Below are 7,156 nucleotides of genomic sequence, written 5' to 3' on the forward strand. Positions count from 1 at the left end.
AGTACAGCCTTATTACAATGAAATCCAATATCTAAAAATTGTTCTTATTTTGGGCTTGTATCACAGTATGAGCCAAGATTTTAAACTCTACTAAGTACAAAACAAAAGGACTTTATATATTTATGTTCATTTAAGAAAATACTAGTAGTGATGTATTATTTTGAAGTATACAGTTAATATGTTTGGAGTTATTTTAAATCTATATTAAAAAAAATGTATTTTCACTATTGCTGCAAATAAGCATCTACATAAGACTGTTAAATTGATTGATGTTTTATATGAAACAACTTTTATAATACTTATTTTTATTCTTATAATATTTTTAAAATTTTAAGGAATATGACAGAAAAGATATTGTAGGTATTGTAGGGGGGGTCTCTGGGAGGAGTGGAGGTACAAAAGGGAAACAAGAATGTGATTTAATTCTATTTACTTAAACTATGTTTTTAAATGTTAACAAATTCAGATAAATTGAAATCATGTAACTTTTCTCATCATAATGCAATAAAAGTTTTTAAAAAAATAAAACCTAAAAAAAAGAATTTCAAATAATAATGATTTTAAAAACCAAAAAAATGCACATTCATATTTGCTTTCTAAATGCATATTCATATTCTTGTTTTGCCAAAGGATAATGAAGTGATAATGAAATATATCTATTTATTTAGTATATTGTAGTGCTCAATTTTAGAATTTAAATTATATAATCAAACATATAATTTATAAAACTATATAGATTAAATTTGATATATAAACTAAGAGGAATATACATATAATAGTCTGAATATAAATTTCTACCACCAACTCATAGGTTGAAGGCTTACTAAATTATTCTGGGAGGTCCCAGAAACTTCAGGAGATAGGGCCAAGCACTGGTAGTATGCTCTCAGGGATATATATCTTGCCCTGGCCCCTTCTCTCTTTATGGGGATCCCTGATGACCATGAGGTTGAGCAGCCTTCTCTGCCACTCATTTCCACTGTGATGACAGACTGCTTTCAAGTCAAGTAAATGTCAACTAAGACAATGAAACAAGATAAATTGTTATGAATTTCTATACTTTAAAACTTTCTCTGTATGTCAAAGAAATGAAAAGTCTGGCTAATACAGCCACGCTTTTTATGTGAGAGAGTGTGTGTGTTTCTGTGTGTGTTTGTGTTTTCACAAATGTGCGTGGTACATACATACACACAGCACACAGTCTAAGTCAAGAGGAAAGCTGTACAAATAAATGTGCCTTTTATCCTTACCTTCATAAATGACCATCACGATCTTTACTCCTAAAGACACTGACGAATAACTTCACTGTTCTCTAGCCTATTTAATGCTGTTTTCAGAATAGCATCACCAGTATCAATGATGCAGCTACTGAATGAGCTTTACAACATCTTTATAGCGCTTCTATCCTTAGATTGCTTATCTTAAGAAAAATTTGTAGCCAAGGAAAGAAGTGAATGGATTAAATAAAACTATCAATGGCATTAGGAATCTAGATGCTCAGAGTCAAGGAAAAGATTATAATTATGAAGTCGAATTAAGCATAAACACTGAATTTAGTGATTCAGAAGCAATACCATCCCAGAAGCATGGAACCCTGATACCCAGAGGCTTGCTTCTATTGACATTCCTCATAGCAGAAGCCAGAACTTGCTGAAGAAAAGACTGATCCCAACATTTTCTTGAAATACCTGCTCTGGCAGACACTAAGAACTTTTTAAAACTAACAGATGTATGTAAAGGCAAAGGTTAAAAAACAGTCACTGAATGGTTCTTAGAATTTGGACATCAAAAAGGAAGAATTATGAAATTGAGTGAAAAACTCCAAGTCTTAGAAATTTCATGAAACTGTGATAAAAGCTAAAACCAAACGAACAAAAACCCAAAAGCCAAAGGGAAGGAAAAATATTCCTTACTTGAAGTAGTTACAAAACCAACTTCTTACTTTAATTATTATAAATGGCAAAGGTAAGTATTTACCTGTCTTTTCACTAGATTAAAATGTGACCTGGAGACAACTTTAGAAAACACAGCTAGCCAGTCTAGAAGGATGAACTCATTCTGCAACTGCCAATGAAATCACTGGACAGACATTAGCAACTGTCTTTAAAACCAAGAGTTTACAGGAGCTAAACTGCACACAATCCTTAGTATTTCGCTCTAACACCCAACCCGTTTGGCACAGAGTAGCTGAGCATGGTAATATAGGCCTACAATTCCAGCTCTTCTGGGGCTGAGAGATGAGCATCATGACTTTAAAGCCAACTTGGGCGACAGAAAAAAGACTATTTAAAATAAGGCCTTATACAGAATAAAAACAGAAAGGAGAACAATAAAAAATAAGGAGAAAATGAAACAAAGTAGCAGAGGGCTAAATTAAGGAGAGGAGATTATAACGTGTATCTGTTTAGAGCTGGGCAAACCATTCACTCTAAATGGATCCGCCAATACAAAGAGAAAACTGTAGTGCCAGTTACCACAGGACCTGTCCTCAATAGTTCCTCGAATCATTCATGATATCCTGTTTTATGGGTTATTTCTTGCAATGTCCTTCAATAAAGGTTAATACCATTTTTCCCCAAAACTTAGTTCAATGAAGTATTCCTACTGGGGGTTAAAAAGAGCCAGTCCAGATATAATCTAAGGTCTGAGGCCTAAAGAGTTTCTGGGTATTTACCATTCAAGCCTACATTTTACTCATGAAAGTAAAAAGTTAGCAGAATCACATCCATATGAGGGACTAATTTGGAACACAGCTTTTCACTACTTAATTCTAAAATTCAACATAACAATGATGCCTCTGCAGTAGATTAATTTTCTCTCTTTGAACAATAACCAAAAAAAGTGCTATCAGGAAAAGCTTTCTCTGCCTTCTTGCAAAAATAACCACAGGACTGCTTCCCTTCTTCCAATTAAGATTCATATCCATTAAGCACATGTGTGTAAAACCAGGGAAATGCACAAATAAACTCTTATTTTTTTAAAACATATACACCTAGGTGCTTTCTTAATCATCATGATCCTGGACAAAGGTAAGATCACCCTAAGTTCCTAAAGGGAAACAGACATCAAGGGAATGCGAACACTCTAACAACTAAAGTGTAAGTAACTGGTCCAAGTTAGATAACTAACAAGCAATACTAGATCTGGATTGCAAGGGGACCAGTGTGACTTCAGACATTATCAAACCACAAGTCCACACTCCCCACCTAAACCACAGCTCCTACTCCCACATGAAAACACAGCCATGGCTACTTGCCTGACTTAGTGACCTTTGAGTCCTGCAGAGTCCAGCCTCATCCAGGATAGTCAGGTCTACCTTCCCACAACTGCTTAAGGCTTCAGGACATAGTACTGCATATCTAAATCCTTAGGGATTCCTGAAGAATCCACCCACACAACTGAACAAGTTTCAAATCCTTTCCTCCCTCCTCTTCAGCAACCACCATCATTCACAACCTACCTTCAGTTAAAAAAGCAGTCTCTTACCCTTGTTGAAGAAAATAATACTTATTTTGACACATATTCTGGGAGGTCTCTGGTCAAAATCTACTTTAGAGAAGTACAAAGAATAAAGGTATCTCAGTGTATGGTCAATGAAGAAATCAGGAAACTGTGCTATTGGCCACTTGTTTCTACTTGAGACCTGCACTACACTGAGAAGTGACAGATTATAAATACCCTGGCAGGGACAGAAACCATTATGTATTACCTTTCTCTGTGCTGTAACAAAGTACCCGACAAAAGCAAGGAAGGAAAGGCAAAGGGTTTATGTGGCTTACAGTGTGATGGAATAGTCTATCAGGGTAGCTAGATTACAGACTCAAGATCATGAGGCAGTAGTCTCCATTAAACCTTTAATCAGGAAGCAGAAAGCAATGAATGGCAGTATTCAGCTTGTCTTGTTTTATGCAATCTGGAACCTCAGCCAATGGAATGGTGCTGTGGAAGACTTTTAGTGCAAGTCTTCCCACAAAAATCGATGCAGTCTTGGAAATCCTTCACAGATAAGCTCAAAGTTGTCTGCCGGATATTTCTACATTCTGTCATAACCTTTGTCTGAAATAATTCTACATACTGTTGAGTAGACAGTCAATATTAACCATTACAACATGTGATTTTGCAAAATTCTCATTAGCAACATCTGTGCCCCCACATTATCCTTGGTGCAGTTTAGCTAGTCATGAAATCTCACACTGCCCTTTAGAGGCTTTGCAGGTACGGCTGCTGTGTCAGAGATGCATCAGTAGGAGGAAGAGAGGAGAAAAGGTTTATCTATACTCAGGATTCTGACCTATGATTAGTAGCCTAACATTCCATGGAAAAAAAGGAGCTAGAGATGACTACCAGTTCAGCTAGCTTGAGACAACTGCCAGTCTTACAGGTAGGCCTGGACAAGCTCCCAGGGCAGAGAATAAGGAGAGACTAGAAGAACCCCACCTGTGACCCTGGAACTGTAGACCCCAAACAGAAGTGACCCTGAGATGAATACCAGTCTGCTGCCTTGAAATCCTGTTGGGTTGTGTGTGGGGATGGGAGATCCAGACCATGCATAAGATGACCCCTGCCTGGAGCCATAATGCACAGTAGGGGAACAGCACTACTGAAACCACTCCCAGGATGACCCTAGACACTCAAAGGAGCAAGTAAGTGGTGAAGAAATTGAAGAAAAAGAGAAATAGAAGGATATGGGAAGAATAAAGACAAGAACTGGAGACTCAAGAATAGTGAAGGATAGCCTGATAGGAGTAGCTGGTGATGCCGCCTAGGACTATGGTGGGATTCTAGCCTGTGCTACCACTGGGGCCATGTCTGGTTTGGTGGCCCTGCAGCAGCAGAGGTATGTTACCACCAAAGGCCAGGTAGACGCTCCTGGTCTGAGCTGCCATCTAGGGATATGTTGATATCTGAGAGCTGTGCAAAACTGCCCCCCCTTCACCTGAGCATCATGGAATAGCTGGCTCTGGGGTGTAAGAGCAGAAAAACTGACCTCATCACTATCCAGCTGCAGCACTCGAGATCCCCATGGATATGAGGATGGGAGAGCTGGCCCTACCATCTCCACAAGAAAGAGATACCCTTCTCCCTCCTCGACCCCTTCCCTCCTCACCCATACCACCCACAGCAGGACTAAGACCTGGCCCTGGGATCATGAGAGCAGGAGAGCTGTCCCTGTCCCTCACCAGCTGCAGTACTTGGGAGAGTAGGCCCTGTACCTTACCTTGGCAACACAGAAGACCTGATCCTAGTTGGCATGGGCCAATAACAATCCATCCCCTGGGTCCAGAGGGAGGGAGAGCTGGCCCTGACCCTTGTCTGCCCTTCAGTGACAATGGGGAAAGGAGAGATGCTGTCCTCACCATGGCAGTTAAGAGAACCGGCCTGAAGGTCATCAGAGCAGGAGAGCTATCCCTGTTCCTCACCTACTGCACCACTCAGAGGAGAAGGCCCTGCATCTCGCCTGGGCAGCAGGGCAGAGCTGGCCCTGTTTAAGGGGGTTGCTTGTTAGCCCAAGGGTGTAAGAGTAGGAAAGAAGTGTGCTCACTAGCTCCCAAGTCCACATCCGGGGCTTTGAACTGGCCCACCCTACACCTACCCCATTGATGAACTGCTGGACTGCATGAAGGTAGTGGTCCTACAGATCCCAAACTATAGAAGATCCATGGCACAAGGTGATAACAAGATACCCAAGAGGAGTCCCTGTGAGGTTCCAGTATTGACAGAGCAGCAGAAGCCAGAGGTCTCAAAACAAACCAATGACTCATGGGAATAAACATTTGCAAATAAAGAAGTATGGACAACAGGATATTCTGTAGGAAACACTGAATCACACAACAGCTACCATAACAGGTAGATTTTTTTGTTGTTCTCTGTTTGGGGGGGTGGGTTAAGTTGCAAGAGTAGGAAGGTACAAGGGAAGGGGGAGATCAGTGGGATTAGGGTACATAATGTGAAATTTACAAAGAACAATAAAAAGTTTTTAAAAGAAAAAGAAATTTCAATTGTTCATGTTACTGAAATAAATCTACAGAAGTGGTTCTCAGCTTTCCTAATGCTGTGACTCTTTAATACAGTTTCTTATGTATGGTGATCCCCAGCCATAAAATTATTTTTATTGCTACTTTATAGCTGTGATTTTGTTACTCTTATGAACTGTAATGTAAATACCTGTGTTTTCCAATGGTCTTAGGCAACCCCTGTGAAAGTGCCCTGCAAACTCCAAAGAGGCTGTGACCTACAAGTTGAGAACCACTGATTTACAGGCTCTTTCTTGTTTAATGTCAGCACAGACCTTCACCTATTTTCCAGACAGGCAATGTTACAAAGTATAAAGCAGTATTGACTTAGCTCTTGCCTTATAAAGCCTTCATTTTCTACATAAGTGTGGTTTATAATTCCAGAGTCAGTGCCTGAATGGGTCACACTCAACGCTGCTAGCTCTTATCTCAGGTACAGAATGAAGTTTGCTATGAAAGAATATTGTGAACGTCTTTGCCTAGTAGGATCCTGAAGCTTCCTGCTCAAGTGTGTTTAGACTAACAGTAGGCTTCCCTAGCTAAGTTTACTCCTGCCAGGTGGGCGGTGGTGGAGCACACCTTTAATCCCAGCACTTGGGAGGCAGAGGCAGGCAGATTTCTGAGTTCAAGGTTCAAGGCCAGCCTGGTTTACAGAGTGAGTTCCAGGACAGCCAGGGACACACAGAGAAACCCTGTCTCAAAAAACAAAAAACAAACAAACAAAAAAAGAAGTTTACTCCTAATATCCACAAGGACTTGCAATGGGGTAACACCAGAACCAAGGGCAGCTCTGTGGCTTCACTTGCTTGCACATTAGCCTGAAATTGTAGCAGGAAAGATAGGCGCAAAACTCATTTATTCTTTGCGAGTAAAGAAGAGCTCACCTGTACCACCCAACCAAAGCACAGCTGAAAAGAAATCACAAAGGGTGTTTCAAAATGAGATAGTTTTCCCATAGCTTCAGAAGACCCTTGTACTTTAACTGATTCTGCTACAACCCAGATTAAAACAATGCAGTTTTGCTGTAAGACACTTTATTGCCAAATACAGCTGCTGTGAGAGCCTGCCACTGAGGTGCTAGTAGCTCAAGGTAAGAATCAACTAAAGGAAAAGGTAAGCGACTGCCCAGACAAGAAAGTTCT

General features: G+C 40.1%; 1 protein-coding gene and 1 pseudogene across 6 annotated transcripts in view; one reads left to right on the top strand and one right to left on the bottom strand.

Annotated features, from left to right (window-relative positions):
• Positions 1–7,156, bottom strand: part of Kif16b (kinesin family member 16B) — a 318,921-nt gene that overhangs the window by 194,114 nt on the left and 117,651 nt on the right. The window lies entirely within an intron of this gene.
• Positions 4,193–4,313, top strand: LOC116092791 (annotated as a pseudogene).

This window comes from Mastomys coucha, unplaced genomic scaffold, assembly GCF_008632895.1.
Source record: "Mastomys coucha isolate ucsf_1 unplaced genomic scaffold, UCSF_Mcou_1 pScaffold15, whole genome shotgun sequence".
Classification (NCBI taxonomy): domain Eukaryota; kingdom Metazoa; phylum Chordata; class Mammalia; order Rodentia; family Muridae; genus Mastomys; species Mastomys coucha.